Here is a 16699-nt window from a genome sequence, read left to right on the forward strand (position 1 = left end):
TTTCACAGACATGGGTATTTTTAATGTCTCTGTTTGGCACTTTAGGGCGGGGAAGAGCTGCCACTTCCTCTGAAAAAGTGAGAGAAAAGCATCTGGAAAGAAGAGGAACAAAGGAGAACGGGCCTCCACAACAGGTGCACTCTCAGGCAGACGTGTTCGAGCAAAGGATGCTGGAGTGGATTCATTTCGAACTACCTTTGCTCACATCCCCATGGAAAGTTCTTCCATACCCCCAGGGATAACAGAAACCTGGGTTTAAAATGCAAGTTATAGGCAATTCATGGAGGAGCAAGACATAATTTCAGTCTTTGAGTTTACACCTGGATAGGGTGATGAGATTAATCTCCACCTGAGATTCGTAACAGCAAACGATCTAAAAAAAAAAAAAAATCGTTCAAGACAATAGAAGTGGTGGGCAGCAGAATGGTCCCCAAAGATGTCCACATCCTATAATCCCCAGAACCTATGAAAATGTTACTTACCATGGAAAATGGGAATGAAGGCTGATAATTAGCTGACCTTAAAATAAGGGAATCATTCTGGATTTCCAGGAGGGCCTAACAGAGTCCCCGGCATCCTTACGGTGGAAGAGGGAATCAGCAGACCAGGTCAGAGTGATGCTCTCAAAGGAAGGACTCAAACTGCCCCTGCTGGCTTTAAAGGTGGAGAAAGGCAGCCTCTCTAAGCTGCAAGAGGCAAAGCAACTCATTCACCTTTAAAGCCTCCAAAGAGAACAGGTGGCTCAGTGGTAAAGAATCTGCCTGCTAATGCAGGAAGCGCTGGAGACGTGGGTTCAATCCCTGAGTCAGGAAGATCCCCTGGAGAAGGGAATGGCAATACACTCCAGTATTCTTGCCTGGAGAATCCCATGGATAGAGGAGCCTGGTGGGCTGCAGGCCATGGGGTCACACAGAGTCGGACACGACTGAGCGACCAATACACGCAGGGAACACAGACATGCTGACACCTTGACTGTAGCCCAGGGAGACCCATGTTGGATGATAAGCTGGTGTTGTCTTAACTCAATGAGCTTACGGTAGTTGTTACAGCAACCGTACACATCTAACACAATCCGTTCCACATACAGAGAAACAGGAGCCTTGGGGGCTCAGAAAAAGGCACCTCCTCTTGCTGGGAAAGGAGGGTGTGGGGTCAAGCGCTGGCCACACCTGAGCGTGAATCCCATCCCATCTGGCTCGGCCTGGGGGCACTGCCAGCCTGAGGACATGGGTATGGAGCCTGCTCAGCCGCCAGCCACCGCTGTCCCCGCATCCACCCTGTCTGCTGTCTGAAGAAAGGAGGGGTCCTCGCATCTCTAATCCTCACAACAACCTTGCAACGTGTCCTGTCATCCCCATTTTACAGCCGAGGAAACTGAGGCTCAGAGAAGCGGAGGATCTGTAACTGGCAACGGCTAGTCCGCCCATTATCCTGGACGCTTTTCAAAATCTAGCTTCCTAAGCCCTGCCGCAGACCCTCTGAATAAGAATCTCCAGGAATCTCCAAGTTCAAATCAAACCCAAGAATCTCTGCTCCAAAGTTCCTTGGGGGTAGGCTTGAGCACCACCACACAGGGTCGCTTAAAGCTGCCAGGGTAAATCCTTATGTCTGCAGAGTGAGAAAAGGTAAACTGAGACATGTGAAATTTTGAAGGCTTTATAGGAGCAAGGAAGGCAGGGGTGAGGGTGGAGGCTTTTATGGTGAAGAGACAGAAGCAAAGCAAAGCAATCATTTAATTGGCTGTAGCTTAAACAGTTACTTTAATTGGACAAATCTATTTGCCCAACAGGACAGTTGCTCTTGAGTTTCATTTTCTCAGATTTGAGTAAATCTAGTTGGCTGTTTATAATTAGTCATTCCTGAGTTTTGTTTTCTTAGATTTGAGTGCACTGACTCTGGCTTAGGCTTAGGTTTGCTTATACAGGGCGCCAAGGTCACCAGGGTCACCGCCATCTAACAGCCTCCTTGTCTGACTACCTTAGCCACAGGCAGATCCCAAGTACTGTCACCTGCCCTCATTACCAGTGAAGTCCTGTTGTCAATCAAAGACTGGAGGGGCACCAGCTCCCCCTCCACTATATGGTTCTCAGTCTTGGCTGCATATTAGAATCACTCGAGGAAAAAAAAAAAAAAAGCTCTCTGCCTGAGGCCCACTATGTTGACAAAGGTTCAAATTCCATTGATTTGGGTGAGACAGAGCGATCAGTGATGTTTTAAGCTCCCCCCAAATGTGCAACCAAGGTTAAAAATCACTCCCTACAACAGTAACACCCGCGAGCAATGTTCACACTGCACTTACAGATCAGACACGAAGTGTTTTGTCTGTGCATATTAACTTAATCCATATAACTGCATTAAGAGAGAATCTTCATTTCATAGCTGAGGACACTGAGGCACAGAGAAAGATCTGCCCAACATACAAGCAGCAGCAGTGCGACCTGAATGCAGATAATTTGGCTCCTGCATCTCTGTGAACCACCGCCTGCTTCCCTGGGAGGCGAGCCCTACATCCCTCAGCTCCATGGCCAGGTCCCAAGGAGTCCATATTTCCCTGTAACTGCCCTGGTGTCAGTAAATGCCAATGGCAGCAGGCTGTCCATCCGTCTACTCACACCAGGGCTGAAAGCCATCTACAGTTGCAAGAACAAAGTCAGGAGGGGGAGGTGCTTTCCCTACCCACATTCTAACTGCATCCTCCCTGCCCTTCCCACAGGAGTGCACAGCGGGGCCGCTCCTGGATGCAGCCAATCCAGCTCACTACCACCACACGGCCACCCCCTCTCCGCTGAGCGTGTACACGGGAACGGTGCTTCTCTTGGAGAAGCCACATTTCATCTGATTTAAAATACTTTTAAAAAAAATCATATAAAAGTGGGGGAGGGATGCAGTGGGAGTTTGGGGTTAGTAGATGAAAACTATCATAGATAGAACGAATAACAAGTTCCTATGGTATAAAACAGGGAACTATATTTGGTATCTTATGATAAACCATAATGGGAAAGAATATTTTTTAAAAAAAGAATGTCTATGTATATATAACTGAATCACTCTGCTGTACAGCAGAAATTAACACAATGTTGTAAATCCACTATACTTCAATACAATACAATTTATACTTCAATACAATTTATATAATAAAATACAATTTTAATTTAAAAAATCATTTAAAAACATGATGGACAGATGAACATTGTGAAATGGAGGTAGGGGCTGTTTGCAAAACGAATGTGTACACCAATTCCCATTTGGTACAAATATATACATGTTTAAAACTGGAAGGATGCTGACAGAAGGGTGATTTTCATTCTGATTATCTGAGCATTCTAAATAGTTTACAATGAAGTCGCATTACTTTTGAAATAATGTAGGAAAAGAATCAAAGTAAATATTTTTTAAAGCAATGGTCTACAATAAACTAAGACGTTTGAAATTCTAACCAAAAGTATTTTTGTACCTGATCTTATATTAGTGATGGTTGCTAAGAAACCATGTGATGCAAATTAGGAATAATCCCAACTATAGCTCAAAAGAGTGAAAACAGAGACAGTCAGGTACACAGAAGCCTATGGATTAAAGAAAGGAATCATGAAAAAATGTGTCTAATCATGCTGGCTCTTTCTCTTCCAGCTCAGGTGGAAAAGAAGGACCGTTTGTTCGCACAAAGCACAAACACTTAGGTAGTTGAGTATCAGAGCCCAAGACAGCCAAGAGACTCTCTGAAGACTAGTCAGGGGCAGGAGGAAACAAATCATCATTACTATTTATCGGATATATCTATGTGCCTGACACTGGGCTCAGCGTTTAATTCTCAAGACACCCCTGAAAGGTGGTACTGTGACGATCCCCATCTTCCAGAAAAGGAAACTGAGGCATAAAGAGCGGCTTGTTCCAGTTCACACAGCCAGGAAGTGTCAGAGTCGCCCTACAGCCCCAGGCAGCCTGATCCCAGAGGCCACGAAACGCCCAGAAAAGGCAGAGTGAGCGCTTTCATCCTGGTCAGAGCCGAAAATAAGGCTCAAGGGCATCTTTCAAAGCCAAAGCATGGGAAGAAGCAGCAGCCTCTCAGAGCGGAATGAGACAGAGGGAAGGAAACAGATGAAGCATTCCCAGTTAAAAAGAGTAGAGAGAAAAGTTTGAGATTTAGGGTTGGCATGGATCGTACTAGTTTCTGCTCGGTTTACTGCTTCTATAAATAGGGTGTTGTTTGATGTTTATGTTCTCCGGCTTAATAAAGGATCTGTGAAGTGAGTGTGTGTCCACATGTGTGTGTGAGTGTGTTCAAGCTCCTGCATGAATGACGGGGGCATGCAGCGGGGGAGGGGGCACAAGAGCCTGTAAGTGTGTGCATGTGGAGGTATGGGTGCACGTGTGTGTCCGCAGGGACAAGGATGTGTGCATGCGTGTGCATATGAGCACCAGACCATCACCAACACACTTGTGTTTTCACAGCGGCAACCTGGCCTAATTGCCAGCAGAATTCCTCAACAGAAATAAACAGCTTCCCGGGGGAGTCGACCCTCCACCCCTTGCTTGAAGCAGCAGCAGATGCCACCTCTTCTGTCTGCCATGCACCTACAGAGCCCCAAGACAGAGCACCTCAGTCCGAGTTGTTGACAAACTGACAGCAAGCAAGGCTGTGGCTGGGGAGGGGCCGGGAGAGCTGGCTGGGGCGGGGGGGCGGGGGAGTGCCAGAGGCACAGTCAGTGGCCACTCCTTTCTGGCTGGACACTCTTGCCTTTCACACATTCCTCGGATTTAAAGAAGAAAAAGGTCTGCTTAGTCCACTCTCCCTGCAGACGCACAGGGTGTCAATGACCAGCACTGTACCGCACTGCACAGGCAGCGCCGTGTGGCCCACCGCCCGCGCTCAGAGAAGGCAGGTCACCGCCCCAAACCCTCCTTCTGGCGGGGCGCACGGGTTAACCCACACATTCTTGGGCTGGACTCTTCTGGCTGGGACAATGACCGCAGTCTCAAGTGTGTCTGATAGCTGGTACGGTTCTTGCCCCCAAGGCGGTGGTGGGGGGCAGGGAGGAGGTGTCTTACTTTTTGAAGTTTTCTTGAAACTAGGAAAAGAGCAAAAAAGTGAGCCTTGATGGAAACTTCTTAGCAGGCAGGGATCTTCCTTGCTTAAGGCTAACACCATCAATACCCTCAGAGCATACTGCAAGTTCTAGAAGCCAGCAGTTTTGCAACTGCTTCTCAACTCAAGACAAAAAGCAGAGCCCTCCCTGGGGACAGCTTGCACGATACTCCACCTTCATGTGAGAAGGATAATCAGGAAGAAAACAGGTCAATAACGGAGGTGCCCTGAAGAGCAGCCTCTCTACAGATTTGGGGGAGGGGCAGCAGTAGAGAAGCTGCAGTCCTCCAGGGAGACCCTTGTCCCTTCTGTAAAGCCAGAGAGGTCCCGGATCGTTTCCAAAGCTAAGGGGCGAGTGTAAGAAATAGGAGGCAAATTGCAGGAATGGAGCCTAGTGAGCACTTAGGTTATTTTTTGAAGCATCCAGAAGAAAGATGTCAATTCCCCAAGGTGAACCGCAAGATTATGCTGGCTAATGCAGAGGGAGCCTGGGTGGAGGAGCTGATTATCAGACCGGAAGGGAAGAGAGTACTGTTCACGAGTGAAGGACTGTCCGAAGTGTCACCAACGACACAAATCATTTCTTCAATCCATGGGCACCGGACTGGGGTCTCCTGTGGACCAGGCACGGGCGGCACATGTCCCGAGCGCGAGCAGGCGCCAAGAGCCAAGAGCCAGGCAGAGGGGCAAGTAGGGAGGCCCTCCTCCTCCCCCTGATCGTGTCTCTCCACCCTCTGGAGGGAAGCCACGCCCCCATCCCGACAGGCCTCCTCCATTTCCACAGAGACCTAGGAAGCCAATCAGGTCCACCCGCAAACGAGGGGCAGAGGCAGGACCAGAGCCCCGCTGTCGTCGGACCTGACTCCTTGGTGGCACCATATCATACGACGGACCAAACCCAAGCAGGAATCTGGAAGCAGAGAGAGCTGCCTGGTTCCTCAGTTCAGTTCAGTTCAGTCGTGTCCGACTCTTTGCGATCCCATGAATCGCAGCACGCCAGGCATCCCTGTCCATCACCAACTCCCGGAGTTTACCCAAACTCATGTCCATCCAGTTGGTGATGGCATCCAGCCATCTCACCCTCTGTCATCCCCTTCTCCTGCCCCCAATCCCTCCCAGCATCAGGGTCTTTTCCAATGAGTCAACTCTTCGCATGAGGTGGCCAAAGTACTGGAGTTTCAGCTTCAGCATCATTCCTTCCAATGAACACCCAGAACTGATGTCCTTTAGGATGGACTGGTTGGATCTCCTTGCAGTCCAAGGGACTCTCAAGAGTCTTCTCTAACACCACAGTTCAAAAGCATTAATTCTTTGGCACTCAGGTTTCTTCACAGTCCAACTCTCACATCCATACATGACCACTGGAAAAACCATAGTCTTGACTAGATGGACCTTTGTTGGCAAAGTAATGTCTCTGCTTTTTAATGCCCCTCAAATTATGCACAATAAGACAGACCCCAAACAGCACCCAGTCAGAAGTGGGGTTCCGTCCCAGACTGAAGCCCACACCACTACTCATCCCATAAAATGGGCATGGTGCCTGGATCCCTCATTCCTTACCTGAATAGGTAGCACATTTCAGAAACCTCCAAACACTTCTTGGAGCCTGTGTGCCAAGTACAGGTCCATTGGGCAGGAAGTTTTACCTGCCATGCTAGTGAGCCAGGCTTCATCCTGTAGGAATGGTTTAGGGGCTGGGGGGCACTGTGGAAAGTCCCCAAAGGACTGACAGAGATCAGATGTGCATCTTAGAAGGACTAGTCTAGAGCCACATACAAATTAGATGGAACAGGAAGCCTGCTACCAGGTCATACAGAATGAAGTCGAGTAGTATTTTTTTTAGGGTTTTTCTGTGTTCAGGTGTTATACTAAGTACTATACCAAGTACTAACTGATCTAACCCTCCGAACAACTCTACAAGGTAGATACTGTTACTACACTCATTTTAGAGATGAGAAAACTAAACACAGAGAACTTAAATAACTACCCCATAGCTTATATATCAGAGAAGGCAACGGCAACCCACTCCAGTACTCTTGCCTGGAAAATCCCATGGATGGAGGAGCCTGGTAGGCTGGAGTCTATGGGGTCGCTAAGTCAGGCACGACTGAGCGATTTCACTTTCACTTTTCACTTTCATGCATTGGAGAAGGAAATGGCAACCCACTCCAGTGTTATTGCCTGGAGAATCCCAGAGGAGCCTAGTGGGCTTCTGTCTATGGGGTCGCACAGAGTCGGACACGACTGAAGCGACTTAGCAGCAGCAGCTGCAGCTTATATATGACAACGTAGAATTTGAACCCATCTAGTCTGACTTCAGAGCTTGCATGTTGACCTACTAAACTAAATTGCCTCTGTCCAGATAGATGCTAAATATCTAAATAGGAACCCAAAAATGTCTGCTGACCAGCTAGTTCCACTATATGATTATCTGGCTTTATAGAGAACAGAAATCAGAGAGATGAGTGAACTTTTTTTCCATTTGCATCCAAATGTTTGGCATCCATAATATAGTACGTCCGTGAGTGGGAGCCACTCGGGAATTAGAACTGTTACCGGTAGAAACACTGTCTTAATGCAAGGTTGTTGTTTCAAGAATTAACATCCTACCCAAAAATGTCTGCCTAACTTCCCAAAGCCTTGCACTTTTTGAGAAACTGTTTTTTCAGCAATTTTACTCCACTATGGGTTCGAGCAGCAGTTAATAGACATACCTTGCCCATTTCTTTGTCTTCTACCCGGTATTAGCTGAAGTCACATCAGATTTTTTTTTCTACATCACAAATAACAAAAACCATGCATATTTTAACTTCATCTCTAGGATTAAAGTAAATACATAATTTTGGCAAGTTACTTGGAATTACCGGCTAGCAGCATCTGGTTTGGATATTCTCGAGTAAATTATTGGCACAATCTCTGCCACATTTTTAATTTTAACCAAAATGTTCTCAGAAACATGTGTTTTCTGTCCCATTTGCATGGAATCTGTTTTAGAGGGCCTCGGAGTTTTACACTGGAGTTTCAGACATTAGCTGCGATACCTGAGCACTGCTCGTGGGCCCTGCAGAGCCCTCCTCCCTCCAGCACCATTCTGTCCTGCCTCCAGCTCTGCAGGGCGAGAGGCCCGCAGGTACTGTGTGTACGCGTCACTTGCCCTTCCTTCTGCTCCCAAATTACATACCTCACTTTTATGTCAAGTCCAATATAGCTTCCTTACCGTTATTTTTTTCCTCCTTATTCCACATCAAGAGTACCCAATTACTTTTATAAATACTTGCTTTAAAAATATCACAGTGGTTTCCTGCTGCTTCAAATTCTGAAGGGCTATGCAGGATTTTAGACTCTTATAAATCTTTCAAACAGTTCATATTTTATCAACAAAGTGTGCTTTTTTGTAAACCCTAAGTATAACTCCTCATCAAAAGTTTTTTTTCCCCCAATTATTTGACCTTTCCTTAAAAACAACAAAATTAAAGGAATTTGGGTCATTTCAAAAGTGACTTGCCATGCTGTCCACGGGCTCATTAACTCCACCTCACTCACCAACAGGAGTGGAGTTTGGTTAAAAGAGAAAGCAGGAGGGCTGTCAATTTCAAAACATCCCAGCAGATGTACAGCAGGGTTATGTACTAGGTCCATAAAAGAAAAGTCCGGGAAGGCTGTGGCTTTTGTTAAAACTGAAAAGCTCAAGGAGCTTATTGAGTGAATGTGGTGTCACATCACCAGGGACACAGAAGGACTGAGCTGGACGGTGGAGGCTGGGCCGCCGGTCCTGAGGCTGCACCCGTCCTGCAGGTTACCCAGCCGTCTGAATGCATACAGCCACTTCCGTGGTTTTCCACTTGAAACTCCTTAGAGATACCCAAGGCTTGGCCACCTAGGAGACAAATCCCAGAATGATACTCAACCACCAGCAAGATGCAGTTCTAAGCAACACAAAAACCAAGTTGTATCCACCAACCAAATGATCACCTGGACACTCAGGAGTTCCAAGGCTTAGTCTCCTCTGCTATACTTGAATTTGTATAATATCTTATGATCTGGAAACCACTGCTGGGCATAGAATCAGAGAACAAGGGGGGAGAAATGTAGTCTGGGTACGTTTTAGAGCCTCAGGTCACAAACACAAAAGAATAAACTAGGACATCCTGGTGGTCCAATGGCTAAGACTCCTTGCTCCTAATGCAGGGAGCCCCAGTCCGGTAACTGGTCAGGGAGCTAGACCCCACACGCCACAGCTCAGAGTTCACACGCCATAACTAAAGATCTGCATGCTGTAATTAAGACCTGCTGCTGCTGCTAAGTTGCTTCGGTCGTGTCCGACTCTGTGCGACCCCACAGACGGCAGCCCACCAGGCTCCCCCGTCCCTGGGATTCAAGACCTAGAGAAGACAAATAAATATTAAAGAAAAAAAAAAAGGAATAAACCAACTCTTTGAAAAATGACCTTGGGTTAGAGACCCTTGATTACCCCCACCAGGAATCTAGGAGAGTGTTTGCAATCAGCTTAGAGCCACCCCCATCCCCAACTCACCGGTTCCCCACAGGCATCCAGCGAAGACCTGGTGGCCACCCACTATGTGCCCAGTTCTTCTGGGAGTTGAAGCAGGGCCAGAGAAGCACGAAGTGGACCCAGAGATCACCATACTCAGCAAAGCAAGCCAACCAAGACCAGCATCACACTATACTGTTTGCATGTAGAATCTTAAAAAAAAAAATGATACAAATGAACTTAAATACAAGACAGAAATAGACCCACAGACAGAGAAAACAAATTTATGGTTACCAAGCGGAAAAGGGAGTGGGGAAGGGACAAATCAGGAATTAGGGATTAACACATACTCTCTACTATAAATAAAACAGATAACCAATGAGGTTCTACTGTATAACACAGGGAACTATACTCAATATTTTGTAATAACCTATAAGGTAAAGGTTCGTCTAGTCAAGGCTATGGTTTTTCCAGTGGTCATGTGTGGATGTGAGAGTTGGACTGTGAAGAAGGCTGAGTGCCGAAGAATTGATGCTTTTGAACTGTGGTGTTGGAGAAGACTCTTGAGAGTCCCTTGGACTGCAAGGAGATCCAACCAGTCCATTCTGAAGGAGATCAGCCCTGGGATTTCTTTGGAAGGAATGATGCTAAAGCTGAAACTCCAGTACTTTGGCCACTTCATGCGAAGAGTTGACTCATTGGAAAAGACTCTGATGCTGGGAGGAATTGGGGGCAGGAGGAGAAGGGGACGACAGAGGATGAGATGGCTGGATGGCATCACTGACTCGATGGACGTGAGTCTGAGTGAACTCCGGGAGTTGGTGATGGATAGGGAGGCCTGGCGTGCTGCAATTCATGGGGTTGCAAAGAGTCGGACACGACTGAGCGACTGATCTGATCTGATAAGGAAAAAGCATCTGAAAACAACAGGCATATATGTATGTATAACTAAGTCACTTTACTGTATTCCTGAAACTAACACAACATTGTAAATCAAGTATACTTCAATTTTTTTTAAAAGCACAAAATGGATACCTCTCCTCAGCAGTGGAATTGTGGGTGTACAGCCTTAGAGCTATATAACCCTATCAGGCACTAGGTGAGCAAAACCACAGGGATCCAGTCAGGGCACTCAGAGCAGGTGGGAAGGCACGGCTTCTGAAGGCTGGCTACTCAGAGAAGGGGTCCAGAAAGTGAGGTCTGGGCCAAGCCACAGGAGGTATTCACAGCCAGGGTTCACAGAGAACAGAACCAGGACTATATACACACATATCTGTGTGTGTGTATGTTCACACACATATACACACACTTCCCAGGTGGCACAGTGGTAAAGAATCCACCAGCAATGCAGGAGACGCAAGAGACGCGGGTTAGATCCCTGGGTCGCGAAGATCCCCTAGAGGATCCCCTGGAGGCAACCCACTCCAGTATTCTGGCCTGGAAAATCCCATGGACAGAGGAGCCTGGTGGGCTATAGTCCATGGGGTCGCAAAGAGTCAGACACGACTGAACACACACACACACACCCAGGATGATTTTTTGTAAGGAACTGGCTCCTGTGATCATGGGGGCTGACAAGTCTGAATTTTTAGGACAGAATGTGAGCTGAAAACACAGAAGGAGTTGATACCGCATTCTGCAGGCACAGTTCCTTCTCTGGGACACCTCAGCTGACTGTATGGGAACAACCCACATCATCCAGGCAATCTTCTTTACTTACAGTCAACTGACTGTAGATGCTAACTACATCCACAAAATACCTTAGCAGCAACACTTAGCTTCCCATTTGATTGACCAGCTGGGCCTACGACCCAGCCAAGTTGACACGTAAAACTAAGCTCCCAGGAGGCCTCCAGAGAGGAAGCAAGAAGGGGCAGGCTGTGGATGGTGGAGCCCAGCTGGGTGGAGGAGAGAATGGTGGGTCAGAGAGCTGAAGGCAGTGAGCTGAAAACAGGATCACGGGGCAGGAACTGCCACTTGGGTGTCAGCTCGGATGTTCTGCACTCTGTGCTCAGAGGTTTGGGGTGCATGACCCAGCCTCTGGATTCACTGAAGGTTTCCCATGATACAGGCAGTTCTGCAGTCTGCAGGGAGCCTGAGGATAAACCAGGAAGAACAGACCACTGAGAAATCTGCATGAATCCACCCAAGGGAAGGACCAGATCCCAGACTGGTGAGAGGAGAGGAGCTGAGCGGAAGGATGAATGGCTACAAGAGGCAGGAAGCCCAGACAGATGCAAGGGACAGACACAGTGCTGGGGCCTGAGCCGCAAAGGACACCCCCATCCCCAAAGGCAGCAGTGGGGATCAAGAGCAGAAGCCAGCTTGGAGGTCAGGCTGGGGGTCCTGGGTCTTGAGGGTGTACTCACTGAGCCCCCAGGGGACACAACCACACTCAGAGCAGAGCTCAAGGTGACCACAGAGAGAAATGGGCCAGTGCTAATTCATCTGGTGGCATCTCCCAGGGAGAGACCGAAAAGAACAGTTTGGAGAGTTGAGCCTCAGAGCATGGCGCCAAAGAGCCCAGAAACCAAGGGGACGGAACCAGAAAGTCAGACGGGCCATCAACAGATGCCAGCCAGGCCACAGAGGGAGTGGAGAGCCATCGTGCAGACCAGGGTATAAGCAGAAGCTTTCCAAATGGCAGAAGCAGCACAGCGACCAAGCAGCTAGGCATAACCCCAGGAAGAAACATGACCTGCCCTCAGGGGCTCTCCCACCTGCAAGGGGACCTGAGAGAAGAATACAGCCTGGGGCACGGGCCGTGTGATCAAAGTGGGAGGCTGAAGCAGTTTCTCCCTGAAATTCTCCCCAGCCCTTCTGAGCCCCAGAGGGGTGAGCAGAGGACCCCCAGGAGACGATGGGTGGACGTGCGCTGGACTTCAGTGGAGGTCTACTTAGCACCCAGACACCTAGTAGGGTCGAGGTGGGGACCGGTTACTGAAAGTGGAGGAGCAGGTAACAGAGACAAAGGCCACTGAGAGAGCGTAAACTGGGGGAGAGAGGGGGCAGCTGACCACGGGGGAGGGCAGGAGGAGCAGCACCTTGTTCCTTGATAGACAAAGTAGATGATTCACTCTGCGGTTCACAGGATACTGAGGCTCAAGGCAAGGATGAAGGTTAGCGTGGTGGTAGTGAATGGCACCCCACTCCAGTACTCTTGCCTGGAAAATCCCATGGGCGGAGGAGCCTGGAGGGCTGCAGTCCATGGGGTCGCAAAGAGTCGGACACAACTGAGCGACTTCGCTTTCACTTTTCACTTCCATGCATTGGAGAAGGAAATGGCAACCCACTCCAGTGATCTTGCCTGGAGAATCCCACGGACGGGGGAGCCTGGTGGGCTGCCGTCTATGGGGTCGTACAGAGTCGGACACGACTGAAGCGACTTAGCAGCAGTGTTAGGACGGAAGGGCTAGCATAGCATCACTAGGTGATGGTTGGTGATCACCAACCAGCACTGCCTCAGACCCCTGCCTGGCACAACAGGGGTGGTGGAAAAAGAGGAACAGCTGGATCTTGAAAAAATAAAAGACTACTTTAAACAAGAGATGGTAGAGGCAGCAGCCCCAGATGATGTCAACAGCTCACACTTCTCCATGGTGCTTACTGACCATCAGACACAACTCAAGGAGCTCTGTATGCTAATGTATGTCAAGTCTCTGAATCACCACAACCCTAAAGAGATGCAGTACGATAATTACCACCATTTTACAGAGAAATAGAGGAACAGAGAGGTTAAGAACCTGCCAAAGGTCACACAGTTAGCAAGTGGCAGAACTGGGATTCAAATTAGACTGTCAACTTAGGTGTGGAGAGGCTAAAAGCCCTGTCTGAAATAAAGCAAGAAGAGAAATGCAGAACTCCACAAGCATACACATATGGTGGCTGGTTTACCCACCCAGATGCACAACAGCCTGGAGCATCCTCTGGGTACCCTGATCTGGAGGGAGAAGAAGAACACTCGCCAGGAGCTTGCAATGCCCCCTCCAGTCCTTAGCCAGGCACACTGGTTCCCAACATCCTTGCAAAGACTTGTCCTAAACCACCATGATCTGTGCCCAGGAGCCAGAGGTCCATGGTCCAGAAGACAGGGGCTGGCCAGCATCACAGCTTGGATGATACTGGAGGGGCCCTGAGAAGCTAGGGCTTCACCTGCCAGGCAAGTCCCCCACCAGACTCACAGTCAGATTCCAGAGATGCTGAGTATGCTGGAAGTAGCTCAGGAGATGCTTCACACCAAGGTCCCTGTCGGCTCTAGGAGCCTCGTGTCTACGCTGAGCCAGAACACAGATTTGGAACCTGGAGGTATACTGATGATCTGCTGTGTCACTTGACCTCTTAACCTGCCAAAATCCAAACTGGTGATTAAGGCAAGTCCAAACATCCAACACAGAGAGAGACCATTTTTGCCCTAAAAAATAACCTATTGCTTTTACATTTGTACCTTGCCTTTTACTTCCCTGGTGGCTCAGATGGTAAAGCGTCTGCCTACAATGCAGGAGACCCGGGTTCGATCCCTGGGTCGGGAAGATCCCCTGGAGAAGGAAATGGCAACCCACTCCAGTACTCTTGCCTGGAGAATCCCATGGATGGAGGAGCCTGGCGGGCTACAGTCCATGGGGTCGCAAAGAGTCGGACAGGACTGAGCGACTTTGCTTTCACTTTTACTGATAAAACCTTTCACCCTACAGAAGGGTTACCAATTGCAACATAAGAACCAAAATGTTGATTTTGTGCTTGTCCACCCAGCCAAGGTCTTAAGACTCAAGAGACAAATATACATTGTGCTATTTTCTCCCTCTCACCCAAAACCATTTTCCTGCTGCAAAGTATTATGGCCAACCCTCCACCCCTCTCCTCCACTGTCCAACCCCTCACCCCATTCTCTCCTCTCCAAGACAACTGCCCAGGCTTTGTTCCCTAAGCCCACACAGCCTGGCCTCTTCCTCCTCCTCTCTCATCTCCTCCCCCTCATCCTCGCCCTCCTCCTCTTCTTCCTTCCTGTCCTCCTCTGTCCCCTCCCTCTCCTCATTCCCTCCCCCAGCTCCTCTGTCTGCTTTACCTCCTCCACCATAGCTGTTCCCATGATGGGGACAAAAGAGTGGCTTCTACTCTGCCAGGAGGAGCCTGGAATGGGGCAGGAGGGCAAAGAGCAGGGGGTCCCCAGAGACGAGAGAAAGGCACCACAGCCCTTTCATGGGCCCTCTCAACGGTCACCAAAGCTGCCTTTTCAGTGAGAGCCACAGCAGGTAGCAGCGCCTGGCTGCTGTGACCGCAGATCACAGAATGGCAAGTCGCCCAAGATCCAGAAGTGTGCCCAGGGCCAGCTGGCATTCTTTTGAGCGGGCATTCTTCTGAATGCATCCTCACCCATCACATAAATCAGAATTCCCCAAAGTGTGATGTGTGTGCTACTGGACACCTTGAGATCACTCACTGGGTGATGGACATGTGCTTTCTACTGAAGAGATGTGTATCTTCCATTTCCAGGAAGATAAAAACTGGTTTTAATGCATGGGTATGGAATAAAGTTTCCTGTTAAAATTAATTTTCTAAGTGAAAAACATAAGCCACTTTAGAGAAAAGTAGTAAACACATGGGTAGAATGCAGGTTTGGTAAAAGCCACAAAGGCAATAAGCAAATGACTCATGGCTGGTGATGCTGACATTAACTGCGTAGATATGGAACCAGCCCACAGGCCCGCTTTGGTCCTTGGTTAACTGGGAACAGGTCAGACTTACAAACCGCTTTCAATTCAGTGGACAAATATTCACCGAGACCCTTTGCCATGTCCAGGATTGTGAGTCACAGAGAAAAGAGAACGCCCACAGCCACCCCTGACTTCAGGAAGTTTTCCATTAATTTGTTGGAAAGAACAAGGAAACTGGGAGAGAATGGAACGAAAGTCTGTAAGAGAGACAAGCTGACTTTAGCACTGGGGAGACAAGAAAAGGGAGCCCGTGACTGGCTGGAGGGACCCCAGGGTGGGGCTCAGGAAGAGTCATGGAGACCCTAATCAGTTCCGAGGTGCTTAGAATGTTCCTTCCACTCTGACTTCATCACCTAGATCCCAAGAAGCCACTCCAGACTCCGATGACTTTACAGCAGCAAAAGTCACCAGAGGACCTCACTTTTAGAGGCGGTGAGAAAGGAGCAGACACCGGCAGGTCACGTCCTGGGCAGCTCTGTCACCCTGACAGCCACCCCCCAAAGCCCGATGGCAAGGCTCTTCTGCCGAGGACCCCGGCACCCTCCAGCCGGGCTCCAAGTAGACCCAGTTCTAGAGCTCTTCAGTTCTCTGCTTCCTGGTCCGGCTCTCCTGCCTCCCAGACTCTTGGTGCTGCCCTCTCTGTGGTGGCTGGGAGAGCCATCTCCCTGCCCAGTCCTACGCTGACCTAGGAGCCCAGAAAGCTGGGTGTAGCTGAGTGGGAACAGAGGCAGATTCACAAGTGCCGAATTTCCCTCCAGATCTCTAGAGCTGACACTTTTGGGTGCCTCCTGGTGCCCTGTCTACCATGAGGTCCCATCTTAGGGAACTGCTCCCCGCCCCCACCCTGCCCACGGAGTCCCAGGATGGGCCCCCATCCACGGGATCACAGCACATGGCCCCACCCCGCTGACCACAAAGCATCAGAACTGGGAGCTATTCAGAATTTGGAATTACAGCAGAGAGACTCCAGCTTACTCCGGGCTGATCTCTCAACTGAGCAGGTGGATTCTTAACCCAGTGAGCCTCCGCGAGTCCAGACAGAGAGCCGCGCTGTGGGTGGAAATGGGGGAGGGGTGACACCGGACGAGGACCACCCCCCAGCCTGGCCTCAGCAAGCCAGCTCACACAAGGCCTCCTGAGGAGACACGGCCAGCGCAGAGCTTGGGGAAGCGGGGCCCGGGGCTGCTCAAGAGACAGCCACATGCTAAGACACGCACGACCAGATTTTGTGCACTGCATGTTTTATCTTTGACTGTACTTGTGGAAACATTATTCAAGAACATCATGAACACACAAAAATAAATCTCTAAAAATATCATTTGGCCGACACACACATACGAAGGAAAAGATTTTTCTCTTTTTACTATAGCGGTCCATTAAGGCATTTTGAAAAAGCAAATTTGCTAAGTAACG

The 16699-nt window shown here is 49.0% G+C and overlaps 1 long non-coding RNA gene across 3 annotated transcripts in view; it reads right to left on the minus strand.

Moving 5' to 3' along the window:
* The window catches only part of LOC147350570 (uncharacterized), a 26320-nt gene continuing 9621 nt past the window's right edge, over window positions 1-16699 (minus strand). The window contains exons 3-5 of one of the 3 annotated variants that reach the window (XR_015148985.1): window positions 9618-9787; window positions 9371-9465; window positions 1-8960 (exon numbers count right to left, since the gene is read on the minus strand). This is a non-coding gene — a long non-coding RNA (uncharacterized LOC147350570). Of the gene's footprint in view, window positions 9466-9617; window positions 9788-16699 lie in introns of all 3 variants that reach the window. The other 2 variants (XR_015148986.1, XR_015148984.1) reach the window with 2 other exon arrangements.

Source organism: Bos grunniens, chromosome 20, assembly GCF_055505025.1.
Source record: "Bos grunniens cultivar Pamir isolate PY7600 chromosome 20, Bosgru_T2T1.0, whole genome shotgun sequence".
Lineage (NCBI taxonomy): Eukaryota > Metazoa > Chordata > Mammalia > Artiodactyla > Bovidae > Bos > Bos grunniens.